This window comes from Carex rostrata, chromosome 7 (genome assembly GCF_964058835.1).
Source record: "Carex rostrata chromosome 7, lpCarRost1.2, whole genome shotgun sequence".
NCBI classification, from domain to species: domain Eukaryota; kingdom Viridiplantae; phylum Streptophyta; class Magnoliopsida; order Poales; family Cyperaceae; genus Carex; species Carex rostrata.
Window position 1 is genome coordinate 11,221,525 of NC_135924.1, and position 14,948 is coordinate 11,236,472.

General features: G+C 31.7%; 1 pseudogene across 1 annotated transcript; it reads left to right on the forward strand.

The window, feature by feature from the left end:
* Window positions 1–4,148: 4,148 nt before the first annotated feature.
* LOC144557446 (UDP-glycosyltransferase 88F5 pseudogene) lies at window positions 4,149–5,895 on the forward strand (annotated as a pseudogene). Its single transcript, XR_013512666.1, has one exon. The product of XR_013512666.1 is annotated as a UDP-glycosyltransferase 88F5 pseudogene (transcript).
* Window positions 5,896–14,948: the final 9,053 nt, after the last annotated feature.

Below are 14,948 nucleotides of genomic sequence, written 5' to 3' on the forward strand. Positions count from 1 at the left end.
AAGAATCAGTGTATAAAACCTTGAGAGAGCTACACGGACGTTTATTAGGAATTGTACACGGATTATTGTTTAAATAATAGTGTAGAAAGCCTTGAGAGAGTTACACAGATATTTATTAAAGAACTGTGTAGAAAGGTAAGAATTGTACACGGATGTTTGTTTAAATAATAGTGTAGAAAGCTTAAGAGAGCTACACGGACGTTTAATAAAGAGCTGTGTAGAAAGATAGAAATTTTTCACGGTTTTTTTTAAAATAACAGTGTAGAAAGCATTGAGAGAGCTACACGGACGTTTAATAAAGAGCCGTGTAGAAAGGTAGAAATTATACACAGTTTTTTTGTTTAAATAACAGTGTAGAAAGCCTTGAGAGAGCTACACAGACGTTTAATAAAGAGCCGTGCAGAAATGTTATTTTAGGGTTTTGATTATATAAATTTCGCACCTCCTCTTCGAAAATTTCCAAAATTTTCATAAGTCACGCGCCCCTTTGTCTTTGGTGCTTGGAACCCTAAACCCTCTTGTCTCCTCGGTGTTAATTTCCGGTGTCTCTCGGTGCTTGTGAGTATTTTCGGTGTCTCTTGGTGCTAATTTGGTGCTTGGAACCGGCCGTTTTTCCTCTCCATCTCTTCCATTTGCCTAATTCGGGTAATTCTTGAAATGCTCGTTTATTCGATTGGATTTTTGCCCTACCGGGTTGCTTTGACTTGTTGAGATTGCTTGCCGGGTTGTTGATTTTCCCGGAAGCAATGATTTGGTGCTGCCTTTTTCTGGTGCATTGTTGAGATGTTGGATGATGTGCTTGCGAGAGGCAGCCATGTGCGGTTTGTTCTGTTGTGGTTGTACGAGACTTTGAACTGGCAGGGACCATATTGCAATTAAATTATTATTAGTTATAAAAATGGACTTCACAATTGTGTAGAGCATTCAAAAACACACAACTTAGACATATATTTCATATTTTTCTGAATTTTATAAATTTAATTATGAATTTTTGAAGTTCAGATTTTAAAAATTCAAAATACAGAAAGAGGAATGCTAAACTTCCATTTTTGCTGGTTTTTTTATATTTCAAAGGCTAAACTTCCAAAATTCATAATAAATTGAAATAAAATTCAAATAATATAAAATTGGTGTCCATTTTGATTGGCTTGGAACTATCTATCCATCTTTGCAATTTATTTTACAGCTTGGTCCCATTAAGAGCTTCAAATTGGCAGTGCGGCCAGAACAGGTCATATGCACATTTTTCAGAACTTTTATATTTAAAAGCTGGACTTCAAAAAAATTATAACTAATTGTAAGAAAATCCAAAAAATATGAAATTTGAGTCCATTTTATGTGTTTTTCAATGCTCTACATAATGGTGTATTCATTTTTACCATTTAGTCCCTGTATCAGTTCATAATTACTGTTTTACCAGCAGGAGTCAAGTTAAGCATTTTCAATGCATTCAAGGGTGCCATTTTCAAATGATAATTGTGCTTGCTATTTTATTTTGGATTTACGGATTCTAGATTTCTTGTGTTTCTTAATTGCAAAACACTTAATGATTTATTAAGTCTATCATTTGGTATCAGAGCATTCGTAAATTCATATAAGATGCAATATATTTATATATTTTTACGAAATTGATTTTCAGTGGTTCGTATAAATATTTTCTTAAAATTTTAGACGAAAATTTTAACTGAGAATTTTTATTCTCTATATTATGTATGTATGTACATATATGTTGATCATTGTATTTTTCATTGGAGATGCAATATTGTTGGAAACCTTTAATCAAGAGGCATCATGTCATGGATGACATACACACTCCTTTTTTTGATATATTAGATCTAATACAACTTAGTATGTATGAAATTTCGGTCCAAACTAGATCATAACCATGAGTTTTGGCAACATGAGCCTAGAGGAGTATATGCTATATGTTGGGCCAAAGCTTGATCACATGACTATTAAGTAGTTAGGACATAACTTCTATACAAACATTGTATTGAATCTTGAGGAGTATATGCTATATGTTGGATCACATGGGATTGCATGTAGAAAATGCTATGTATGTGTTGAACGAATTGTAACATGTTAGTATTTTCTATGATTTTATATGAATTCATATATAATAATCGGCCCAACGAAAGTTTATTGTATATTTTTCATATAAATAATTTAAACCATATGACGTTGGTTTTTTTTAATAATTGGTTGTTATCATTATCAACTTTAAATTGTAACTGCCACTTTATTAAAATGAATTTTGTGATTTAAGTCACAATTATGTTTTCACATTTAATAAATTATGAACGATAATTTTACCAACTTTAATTGTCATTATGATTTATTAAATGAATTTATTTGTTTTAATTTGTTTCTGCCCAACAGTGAACCAAAAGCGCCGGTATGTAATTCATATTAATTGTTCCTATATTAATAGCAATTGATATTTACAATTGATACTTGCTTGTATGTGTGCCTTTACTTACCTTTTCTTGTTACTAACTAATACCAAATTATAATTGTAGTATGGACCAAAGCAAAAATGTTACTCCAACGAGTAGATCGACAATGTTAGATGTATGTGGGCAAGGTGGCTTCAATTTGAATTTTGTAATGCTAAATATGGATTTGTATAAATTTGTATAATTTAGTTTACATGAATTTTGTATAGTTTTGAAATTCTGATTTTAAATGTATGCCTCTATTTTGAAAATTCTGTTTTGGTTAATTCTGATTTTAAATGGCTAGCAAAACTGAAGGCTAGCCAAAAAAAAAATGGAAAAAAAAACAATTCTACACAGATATTTAACTAAAGTTCGTGTAGAAATGTATTTAAACATAAAATAATAATATAACAGAGCTACACGGCTGTTTATGTAATAAACCGTGTAGAAATAGTAATTGTACAAGGATATTTAGCTAAACGTCCGTGTAGAAATAGTAATCGTACACGGCTGTTTATGTAATAATTCGTGTAGTTCTCCAAGGAATTGTACGCGGCTGTTTATGTAATAATCTGTGTAGAAATAGTAATTGTACACGGATATTTAGCTAAACGTTCGTGTAGAAAGAGTAATCGTACACGGCTGTTTATGTAATAATCCGTGTAGCTCGGTAATGGAGAGCGCCACTGGCAAGGAATCGTACACGGCTGTTTATCTAAATATTCGTGTAGCTCAGTAAGGAATTGTACACAGCTATTTACAAGGATTTCTACACCCTCACAGCTTACATGGCAGGAAATCCGTGTATAAATTTCATTTATGTCCGTGTGCAATCTCCTTTTCTGTAGTAGTGAATATTGAATATATTACAATTTTGAGAAACCTCTAAGTCAATCTGCGACCTCCCCCTAATAAATGGGCCGCAGATTGGCTTAGCGGCCCGGATAAATGGGGAATTCTTCTATTTTGAAGGTGTTTTGGTTTATTTTTATTTTTTTGAAAGAGTATAAATAAAAATTTCGGCTTGTGCACATCTAATTATTAATACATGTCTATCTATCCACAAGTATTAATTTTACTCGTTATATGATAATTTAGGAGGGTTCAAATATCTTTATTTTTGTGTCTCTATTATGTCTTTAATTTTTAATTTTCTAATAACAAAAAAAAAATTAAACTTACATATCAAAATAAAATCGTTAGATGTGATCTATATTATTTTCTCTACATGTGCATAATTTTTTTTTATTTTTTATCACTTTTTGGTTTTGTTTTAATATGAATCAATAAGTTGCAAAATAAACATTCAAATTTATCCATATCAAATGTATTTTTGTAAGCTCTTGATACCGATCAAAATAAATTCCAAATATCGTAATATTTTATATGTGCATAAATAAAATGATATAGATCAAATATAATAGTTTTATTTTAATACTTGATTTTTAAATTTTAAGTTATTAACTTTTAAAAAATAAAAATATGATGGAGACACAAGAAATTAAAGCATTTGAACCCTCCTCGTTATAATTTTATTTAAATATTTTGATTATAAAAGACTAAATATTCTCTTGTGTTTACACATTTACACTTAACACGAAAAGATTTGATACTTCTAGGGCAATGTGATAAATAATTAGAATATTGAGCGATAATGTTGAATAACATAATTACAATATTTTCAGTCGTGGGGTCTTTCTCACAGTAACTTGAGTCCAAGAAATCTCCATCATGAATTGCAATTTTGTGCTTAAAACAGCCAAAACCACCTATTTAGCTGAGCCTACCAGAAATCACAATCCCAAAACAATATACTTATCCACATACAATACAAAAATCTTGAGACAAGATAAAAGGAAGCAATATGAAGGAGGCAGTAGTGCTTTACAGCGCCCCTGGCCTCGGCCATCTGACACCGATGGCTGCTCTGGCAAAACGCTTTCTAAATCATGGTTTATCCGTCACCGTTGTGACCTTAAATCTTCCCAATAATCCTGATAAGGCCAATCAAGACGTTTCACGCCTATCCTCGGCTAACTCCACGATCTCTTTCCATGTCCTCCCTCCTGTCTCCTTAGACGACGGTTATGTAAATCTCGAGCCGCTCATGTTGATGCGTGCCACTGTCGCTGCGCAAAACGTAAATCTTCACAAGTTCTTAATGGACTTGTCCAAAACCAGCTTTATCCGGGCAATCGTGCTTGATTTATTTTGCCCACTTGCACTTGATGTAGCGAGTCAATTGAGTATCCCGGCTTATTTTTTCACGGCATTCGGTGCCTCTGCCACTGCGTTCTTCCTTCATCTTCTCGAGCTCGACACAAGTAGTAATCTTTCACTAAACGATTTGGGGGAAAATCCAACAAATTTTCCGGGTTTGCTGCCAGTACGGGGTTCTGATTTTCCATCATTCCTTCTCGACTGCACAAGTGATTCATACAAATCTTTTATGAAAAATTTGGCAAGTTTAGTTAAATCAGATGGCATCCTCATGAATACCTTTGCATCACTAGAACCAAAAGCAATCTCTGCACTTAGAGAAGGGCTCTGTGTGCCTAGTTTTAACATGCCACCAGTTTACAGCATAGGCCCGCTGGTCACTGAATCACAAGAAACAGAAATGGAGCGGCATGAATGTCTCAAATGGTTGGATTTACAACCTAAAGGTGCTGTTGTCTTTTTATGTTTCGGCAGCATGAGCGGTTTCCCTCCCGATCAAATTAAGCAAACCGCGACCGGTTTAGAGAACAGCGGTCAGAGGTTTTTATGGGTAGTAAACGTCATTATGGACCCAAAAATGATGTTCTATAAAATGTCTGAATTTGAACTGGATCAAATACTACCAGAAGGGTTTCTCAACAGGACAAAAGACAGGGGGATGGTAGTCATATCATGGGCTCCTCAAATTCAAGTGCTAAATCACGAATCTGTAGGTGGGTTCGTGACGCACTGTGGATGGAACTCTATACTGGAGGCAGTGACAGCTGGCAAGCCGATGCTATGTTGGCCATTGTATGCAGAGCAAAGGTTGAATAAAGAGATCTTAGTAAATCAACTGAGGGTCGGTATGACGATAGAAGGATATGATCGAGACATGGTGGAGGCGGATGAGGTTGAGGCCAAGGTGAGGTGGTTGATGGAGGATGAAGGTGGCAGGTTTCTTAAAGAGCGCTCAAAGGTGATGAAGGATAAGGCGGCAGAGTCGTTGACAGAAGCGGGCCCTTCTTCTCAAGCATTCATGCAGTTTTTGATGGATTTGGAGAGGTAGAAGTTAGCTAAGAGCAAAATATTAATAAAGGTTTTCTTGGAGTTTGTTAAAGGAAATAAATAATAGTAATAATAACTGCAATTAGGTAAGTAATTAGGTAATAGTTGTTATTTCCTATTCTAGATTTTCTTTTGTCTATATATTTGTACATAATGGTTTATTGGAATATACAGAAATTTTCACTTTCAAGATTTCCTATTCTAGATTTCCCTTTGTCTAGAGAGTTGGGAGCAATCGAGCATATAGAATTGCTAGTGGGTACCAAGATCATGGTAAGTGCCTCTTCGGTACCAGAAGTTTGGCAAAAATCACCGCACTCAATAAGAAAAGATGGGATCATAATAACCAAGAATGGAATTCCTTGTTTATGGCAGTACCTGGATGATTTGGAATGAACGAAATGCACAAATATTTAGAGCAAAGAGGGTACCGGTATGGTGTCTGGTACCAAAGATGATACAGATGGGGAGACTTTGGTTTAAATATTGCTCTTAGATGATCTTGTTTTAAGGATACAGCGCTATGCTATACGCTGTAATTGTTAGATATTTTCATTTTAATTTGTACTCTTGATAGCCACTATCAAGCTTCTAAAAATAAAAACATTTTTTTTTGGTCCAGACTGGTTAGACCAGCCCATCTCAGACTGGTCCAAGTCAATACAGCTAATGCATCTCAGAGAGGCTCAGCCCACCTATAACTTAAATGATCAGGCATCAGACTGAATTTGGTCTACTGTTTATCGGACCGTTTCTGATTCCGTGCCGGAGTGGGGGGATAGTATGATGTACGACTGAAGTTGTTTATTTCGCATCAAGATTTGTACACACTTGATTCGTACAAATTTTAAAACTGAATGGCTCAAATTGGATATCATGCCGAATTTGATATAATATTTCTCGAACTTGCACTAATTCCAAGCTTTATAACCCAAATTCTAATTCTAGAACTTGCACTAATTTGATATTATTTTTTTTCTTATAAAAATTGTATATCGGCCGTTCCTGGACCAAATTGAGAACATCTAGGCCTTGCTTATAATTTCTTCAATTGGACTGGGCTTAGAAGTGCATTGAGCGCTTCGTTTGTTATTGCAATTTCTCAAAGTCAAGACCATATTATTCATCACCAGATTTCAATTTCAACTAAATAAACGGGTCTATGAAAGGGATCCGTATCCTCCCAGGTACCTGACTCAACACAATTGAAATGGTCGGTTCAGATTTAATTTCAATCGGTGGGTGCTTGGGATAGCGTTAGGGGGCAATATTATTTATGCTTTAAGACTCGTGCCAAGTTAAAAAAAAAATTTCAATTTCAGGCCATCCGATTCAATTATACTCGGTCAGGTAACCTGAGGGCTGAGGGGATGTGAATTCCTATGAAAGATAGCAGATTGTTTCACCTATTGAATTTCAGCGACTTCAGATTGTTTCAAAGTAAGTTTTAAATAATATTCGAATGAGGAGGGTTCAAATCCCTTCATTTTTTGTGCCTCCATCATGATTCTATTTTTTAAAACTTTAATAATTCAAAATTTAAAACTTAAAAATCAAAATAAAACTGTTGAATATGATCTACATCATTTTATCTATGCACATGTAAAAAATTATAACATTTCAATTTTATTTTGATTGTCATCAAGAGTTTGTAAAAAATGCACTAATTTGGATGATTTCTAGATGTTGATTTTTGAACTTATTGATTCACATAAAAACAAAATTGAAATGTGATAATTTTTATAAGTACATAGAGAAAATAACATAGATCACATCTAACGGTTTTATTTTGACTTTTAAGTTTTAAATCTTGAGTTATTAAAGTTTTAAAAAATGGAGGCACAAAAATGGAGGTATTTGAATCCTCCTCTATTCGAATTATATTTGTTTTATTTTTCAGCACCTTTCTAAATTAGTTTTGAATTTATCAAATTGTATTATTAAATTTACGAACTTATTATTAATTCTACAAAAAAATATTATTTATATTATAAAACAACAAATTATTTTTGAACTATATTCGTATTGAATCACGAACTTAAAACTGAGCACATACATATGCTTCTATCTAACATAAATTGCTGTACGTTCGTTGTTTTACCTTTTTATTTTAGAGAAATTTAGATAATCATAACTTGTTCAATTAGATATTTTCCCATCAAAACTTTAAAATTAGTTATTTCCCCATCTAAACTCCCTTAAATTATTAATATCCTCATTTCTTACTTTAATTTCATAAAAAAATAAAGCTAATATTAATAAACAATTAAAAGGACAAAATTGCCCTCCAAACAATGTACTCTCTCTCTCTCTCTCTCTCTCTCTCTCTCCCTCTCCCTCTCCCTCCCTCGTTTCTTACTGTGAAAAATGATTCTCTTCTCCAAAAAAACAATGAGCCAATGACAAGAAAAATATTATGATTTTAGAAGTTTACTCGATGACTGGAAGAACCGTAAAACATTACCTATCGAGGAGAGAAATAAGGAATTACATAGTTTCCTTGAGACTACCGGGGCAATGCATCTGTTGACCCAAAACACACATGTATGTAGAAAAATGAGGTGTTTGATGGAAGAGGAAGAATAAGCTATTCTCATTTTTAGATAGACTAGAATAATACAACTTTGCAATGTACTGTTTCTAACTGTAACCATGAGTATCGGTGCTAAAATTTCACAAAAATCGCATTGCTATTATATTTCAGATTTTGCTTCCTTTTTTTATACTGCTCTTCTTTAGATTATTGGAATTAAATAATCAGATAGATCCAAAGCCTTACAAATAATTTGCAATTTAAAAGATGCTTTAGTTCAAAATATTCTTCTTATTACAACTTTTCAGAACAGTATCAAATTTCATAACCTTCACAAATGCAAAGCACATGATTTAAGTATAGCATATTTCATATTATAATGAATAAATGGGTTCCAGATATCCTTGGCCGCATGTATTTCTCAAAACAAAAAGCTTATTGTTCAGTAGAAAAAAAAACAACAGTTTTAAAATTGTTTTCGTTCAACTAAAAGATAATTTCCGTTCCTCATACATTCTTTCTAATTCAATTCGAATTATTGATCCCAAGTCAATAGTACATAATCAGCAGGATAGCCTCTTAAAAGTGGCTAATCGTGGGGTTTTGAAAGCCGCTAAAGCTAATACTAGATCTGAAACAGACTAACTGTCGCACAATACTTTGATCGATGTGGCCAATGGCTCAATGTTTCCTTGGAGAAGAAAATCCTTTTTCACAGGAAGAAACGAGGGAGGGAGGAAGAGAGAGGGAGACAGTACATTGTTTGAAGGGCAAACTTGTCATTTTAATTGTTTGTTAATTTCAGTCTTTATTTTTAAGTAATTAATGTAAGAAATGAGGATATTAATAATTTAAGGGAGTTTACACGGGAAAATAACTAATTTTAAAATTTTGATGGAGAAATATCTAATTGAACAAGTTATAATGGGTATATATATCTAAATTTCTCTTATTTTTTATTTTTCTGATTTTGCTTTTGTTTTCTCTCGGCCTATGAATCCACATCCTCTCCATCACCTGATAAGGAAATCTTTTACAATTAATATATCTGTACCGGTCTTTTTAACTTGGCACGAATCTCAAAGCTCAATAATACTGTACCCTATGCTAGCTCGAATTGCAAACCGGCTAAGATTTAATCTCAAACCGTAAAGTGAGGATAATCCTCTACAATATCTATGAGGATACAAATCCCCTAACTAAGATGAATTCACATTCTCTCCAATACCTGATAAGGGAATCTTTTACAATTATTAGATCTTGACCATTTTTTTTAACTTGGCACGAATCTCAACGTCCAATAATACCGTCCCCTATGGTAGTCCGAATTCCAAATCGATTGAGATTTAATCTCAAACCGTAAAGTGAGAGTAATTTTCTGCAATACGCCAATACCTGATAGTATACGAATCCAACTGAATGTCCGGTGCCTATTCAGTGATAGGGCAGGGGACTTATTACTTATGCTTTGAGATTCGCGCAGAACTATTTAAACGGCTGAGATTTTCCATAAAGCCGCGCAAAGTTTGAGATATCTCTGAGGATACGAATTCAATCCAACTAAGATCGCTCAATTTTTTTATTTTTGTGATGTGCAAGTAGAACAAAGGAAGGAGGTCAGGTGATGGCGCACATGCACACTGGCGCCCATGATTGCAGGACAAACCAAGAATCTGTGAAAAAGATAAATAGATGATTGGATCTAAGACACTCTGTGCACGGTTTGAGAAAAATATAATTTTCTTTTGACGGCTTGCTTAAGAACTGTTTGGACAGCTGGCCTTCTGCTGTTATGTCACCCTACAATAATTGTTTTTGTTTAAATGAAGGATTTTAAATTAATTAACAATAAATTACCTTAATAATTTTGATCAACCAAAAAAAGTTACAACTAGAAAAAAAATATTATTAGCATGTTGTTAGATTTATAAACTAGGCATGTATTAAATTTCAAAAAAAAATTCCAATCATTTAATAAGAACGTTTACAAACTTTAAAAAACAGTAGAAGTATCAATGTATCATACACTTTATTATTTATCAAGCGTATAGTATACTTTTTCTATCTATATTTATAGAATAGATAATATTCCAAATATTGATCTTAAATTTAAATGCTATAAACTAATATAAAATTTTGTATTTTTTCATATATAATATAGAATAGATTATATTTGAAATGTAAAACTTGAATTTATAATTTATTTCAACAACCGCTAAACTTTTTAAATTAATTGTTCTTGGTGTTAGATGCATGGATATCTCTCAAAGATAAACTACTAATTGAACTGGTTAGGGCAGCAACAATATGTACTATCTGGTTAATTAGAAATAAACTATACTTTACTGATGCTGTGATACCAATCTTGTCATCTATTGGTACAAGTATTATTTCTTTAGCTTCTTATTGGTGTAAATCCAATTCAGATGAATCTTATTTCAAGTTATCTTTAATATTACCTATGGATGTGTCTCAATTGTCTCAGGCAGACCCTCTTATAATCCTGTCGGAGACCGATACCTCTCAAGGGGAAAACTTCAGCTGGGATTCAGAGGAAGAATCTTTTCTTGGACTAGAGGGATCGGACCTGTCAAATTACCTAAGAGACATACAGAATATGATGCCCTAGATGCAGAATACAGCTCAAGAGAAAACCTGAATGCACCCAGCTCATCCCTTACTACCTCAGACCACTGATACTTTAGTCTTTCTGATTAATTGCTTGTTTTGTTTTGTAATTGCTGGTTATGTACTGCTTTATTTTGTGCTTTTCTGTTATGTAGTATATCCTGCTTTAGCCGCTATATTGAACCTAATTACCTGCTTAGCTATACTCTTGGTATGTAGAAACCAGCGTAGTAGTATTAGTCATTCCTTAGTCTAATCTCAGAGATTATATCTTTGTTTTTGTAATGAACAATATTTATTTCTAATGAAATAGGTGGAAATATCCACTTTTTCAAAAAAAAAAAAAAAAAAAATTGTTCTTGGTGAACCTCTCTCCTCAATTTTATTTGTTCTTAGTTGGCATATTTTCTAATTTTTTTTTTCTTATTGAGGTTACCGTTCTAATCTTGCCCTGATTTAACTATTGTTAATTATGTCACGGTTAATTAATCCATCAATACGGCTGGAAATTGATAAGCATGATGCATGCATCTTACAGTTGGCATCTATGAAGCAAGCCTCAAGTCAAGCGGTCTAAATTCAGCATTTGTTCAAGTCAATGATCTTTAACGGTAATTAATGATCATCTCACCAACTAGTGGGTTGTTACCTCCATGCTAAACATTAATTAAACAATTACAAAATAATGATAGTTAATACAATAAAATCTACACATTAAATTAGGAAAATCATCCTGTATATCTTGTGCACATCCAATTAATACATGTCTATCCATCCACATTTGTTAATTTTGCTCATTATATTATAATTGAGGAGGTTTCAAATGTCTTTATTTTTTTTTTCTATATTATGTCTTTAATTTTCAATTTTCTAATAAAAAAAATTAAACTTACATATTAAAATAAAATCGTTAGATGTGATTTATATTATGTTTTCTACATACATGTGCATATTTTTTTTTCTATCACTTTTTGATTTTTTTTTAATATAAATCAATAAGTTACAAAATAAACATTCAAAATTTATCCATTTCAATGTATATTTGCAAGCTCTTGATACCGATCAAAATAAAGTTCAAATATCGTAATATTTTATATGTGCATAGATAAAATGATATAGATAAAGTATAACGGTTTTATTTTAATATTTAAATTTTAAATTTTAAGTATTAACTTAAAAAAATAAAAAACATGATAGAGACTCAAAATATTAAAGCATTTGAACCCTCCTTGTTATAATTTTATTTAAATATTTTGATTATAAAAGACTAAATATTCTCTTATGTTTACAAATTTACACTTAACACAAAAAGATTTGATACTTCTAGGGCAATGTGATAAATAATTAGAATATTGAGGGAGAATGTTGAATAACATAATTACAATATTTTCAGTCGTGGGTCTTCTCACTTGAATAGTAAACCTTTGACAGAAAAAAAAAATACAAAATATATAACTGATTAAGAAAAAAAAAGACAGAATTCACACAGATATTAAATAACTAGATATTTCACTGATTTCCAAAAAGATATACTAATTAATTTGCTATTGAAACTAATTAGGGCTAGCTGGTGGGTTATAAATTCGAAGTCTGTTAGTCATGCAAAGTCACAAGTTTATATATTTGATTTTTGCAACTTGCAATTCTAAATTGATATTGACAGCAATGACATTATCTCAATTAACAGAAAGCACATAGGATGTATCTCTCTTAAATCACACATAAATCCAAAATAAAAGATTGAGGTTGGCGCGCCGATCCTTAATCGCTTTCAATAGTTGGCTTCTCTTATAATTGAAATGACAGAATTTGTTATTTGATTTAGTAGCAAAGGTACGTGACTTTTATGTAAGAGGTCATGGATTCGAAAATTATAAAATAAAGAAATTATCTGTGATATATATAAGGGTTTGAAAGTGTGTTATGTGATTTGATCTCTGATTCATGATTTTAATTTTTTTTTTTGAAATGACAGTTATTAACAAAAAAAAGAAAATAAATAAATAAAAGAAGTTTCAAGTGACAGTGTGACACCTAGACTACATTCCAATCAATCAGTGCACATTAATTTTTTAAAGTTATATTACATAAGAAAAATATGAAAATATTATTGAAAAATGAATGCCCAAAACATTATTTATTATTTAATACCTTGGTTTTATACAATTTGATGCTGATGAGATTTTAGATGATATATAGATGGTTAAATCGTGTAGCAGATTAACAATAATATATAGTTTCAAAACATTATGATTTGCTTGTTAATTATCTGTGTATTTTTTACTTTGTGAAGCGTCATAACACAACTTTTATAAAAGCTCTATTTATATATTATGGATAAATGATTTGCTTCATTTATACAAATTTTGGATTATTTTTTTAAAATAGAATTACATGGAAATAATTTAATAGAACAAGCCCAGACTGTTGAAATTTTCGAAAACACATCCTACACTGATCCCTAGGATCAGTGCAGCCCATTTATCACTCCACCATTCTCTTGCCGCAGAATGTCACAGAAAAATCAGAAAATCAAAACAAAATAGCCCTCCACTGATCCTGTGGATCGGTGTATTTTTTTTTTTTTTAACAGAAATTTCTAATTTTTTTTTTGTATTAAAATATTAGAAATGTTGAATATATTTCTTTGAAAATAGATGGAATACAATATAATTTGATTTATTAGAAAGACTGCAACAAATAACCCGGATCAATATTTTTCAGGCCGGATTTTTCGCGGCTGTAAGAAAAATTAATATATTTCTTTATGTGTTATTGGAAAAAAATAAAAATACTTAGATTCTGAGTTATTGATCCCGGTTCAAAAGTCACTTCTAGGTAATCTAAAAAATATTGTGATCCATCTAGTACATTTAATTAATAAAAAGTTGTATCTATTTTGAGAATTCTTTTTGAAAAACAATCATTAAATAAATTAAAGTTTTTGTTTTTTTTTCAAAAATAGATACAACTTTTTATTAATTAAATGTACTAGATGGATGACAATATTTTATAGATTACCTAGAAGTGACTTTTGAACCGGGATCAATAACTCAGAATCTAAGCATTTTTATTTTTTTTCCAATAACACATAAAGAAATATATTAATTTTTCTTACAACCGCGAAAAATCCGGCCTGAAAAATATTGATCCGGTTTATTTGTTGCAGTCTTTCTAATAAATCAAATTATATTGTATTCCATCTATTTTCAAAGAAATATATTCAACATTTCTAATATTTTAATACAAAAAAAATTAGAAATTTCTGTTAAAAAAAAAAAAAAAACTACACCGATCCACAGGATCGGTGGAGGGCTATTTTGTTTTGATTTTCTGATTTTCTGTGACATTCTGCGGCAAGAGAATGGTGGAGTGATAAATGGGCTGCACTGATCCTAGGGATCGGTGTAGGATGTGTTTTTTTTGCTCCACCGATCCTAGGGATCGGTGGAGGCTAGTTTTCGAAAATTCCAACAGTCTGGGCTTGTTCTATTAAATTATTTCAATGTAATTCTATTTAAAAAAAAATCCAAATTTTGTGTACAGATATATGAGGTTTAAGTCGAAAATAATAGTTATAAGCAGCTTGGTAAGACACTCCACTTCTCCTGTGGGAGAGTGGGTTCGATCCCTGCCAAAGGCGAAAAAAAGAGTCAAAAATAATAAATAAAATCTAATCATTCATAAAATATATCGAATATTATACTTGTTCTGTTCGAACAAAATAAAACGCAATTGTAATTAAAACAAAATGTTTAACAAAACATATAATTATTTCAAGAAGATCGCTTGATAATAATTATTTTGACAATAATGATAATAAACTTTTAAATATAAATATAGAGTGCAAACGATATATGCAGAATATTGATCTGTTCCATTTAACCAAGTTAGTTTGGACTTTGGAGGCCCTTGTTCTCTGTCTTTGAAGATCATACATTATGCTGCGGATAGAGTGGAAAAAACGTGCTGTGTCATGCCGTGTCGTGACTAATATGCCGTGAATTTGATTTCGTGACCAAGATAATTTTTCAGGTGCTGTGATTAAAATATCAAGGAGTGGTCACGGCACGCGAATAGTC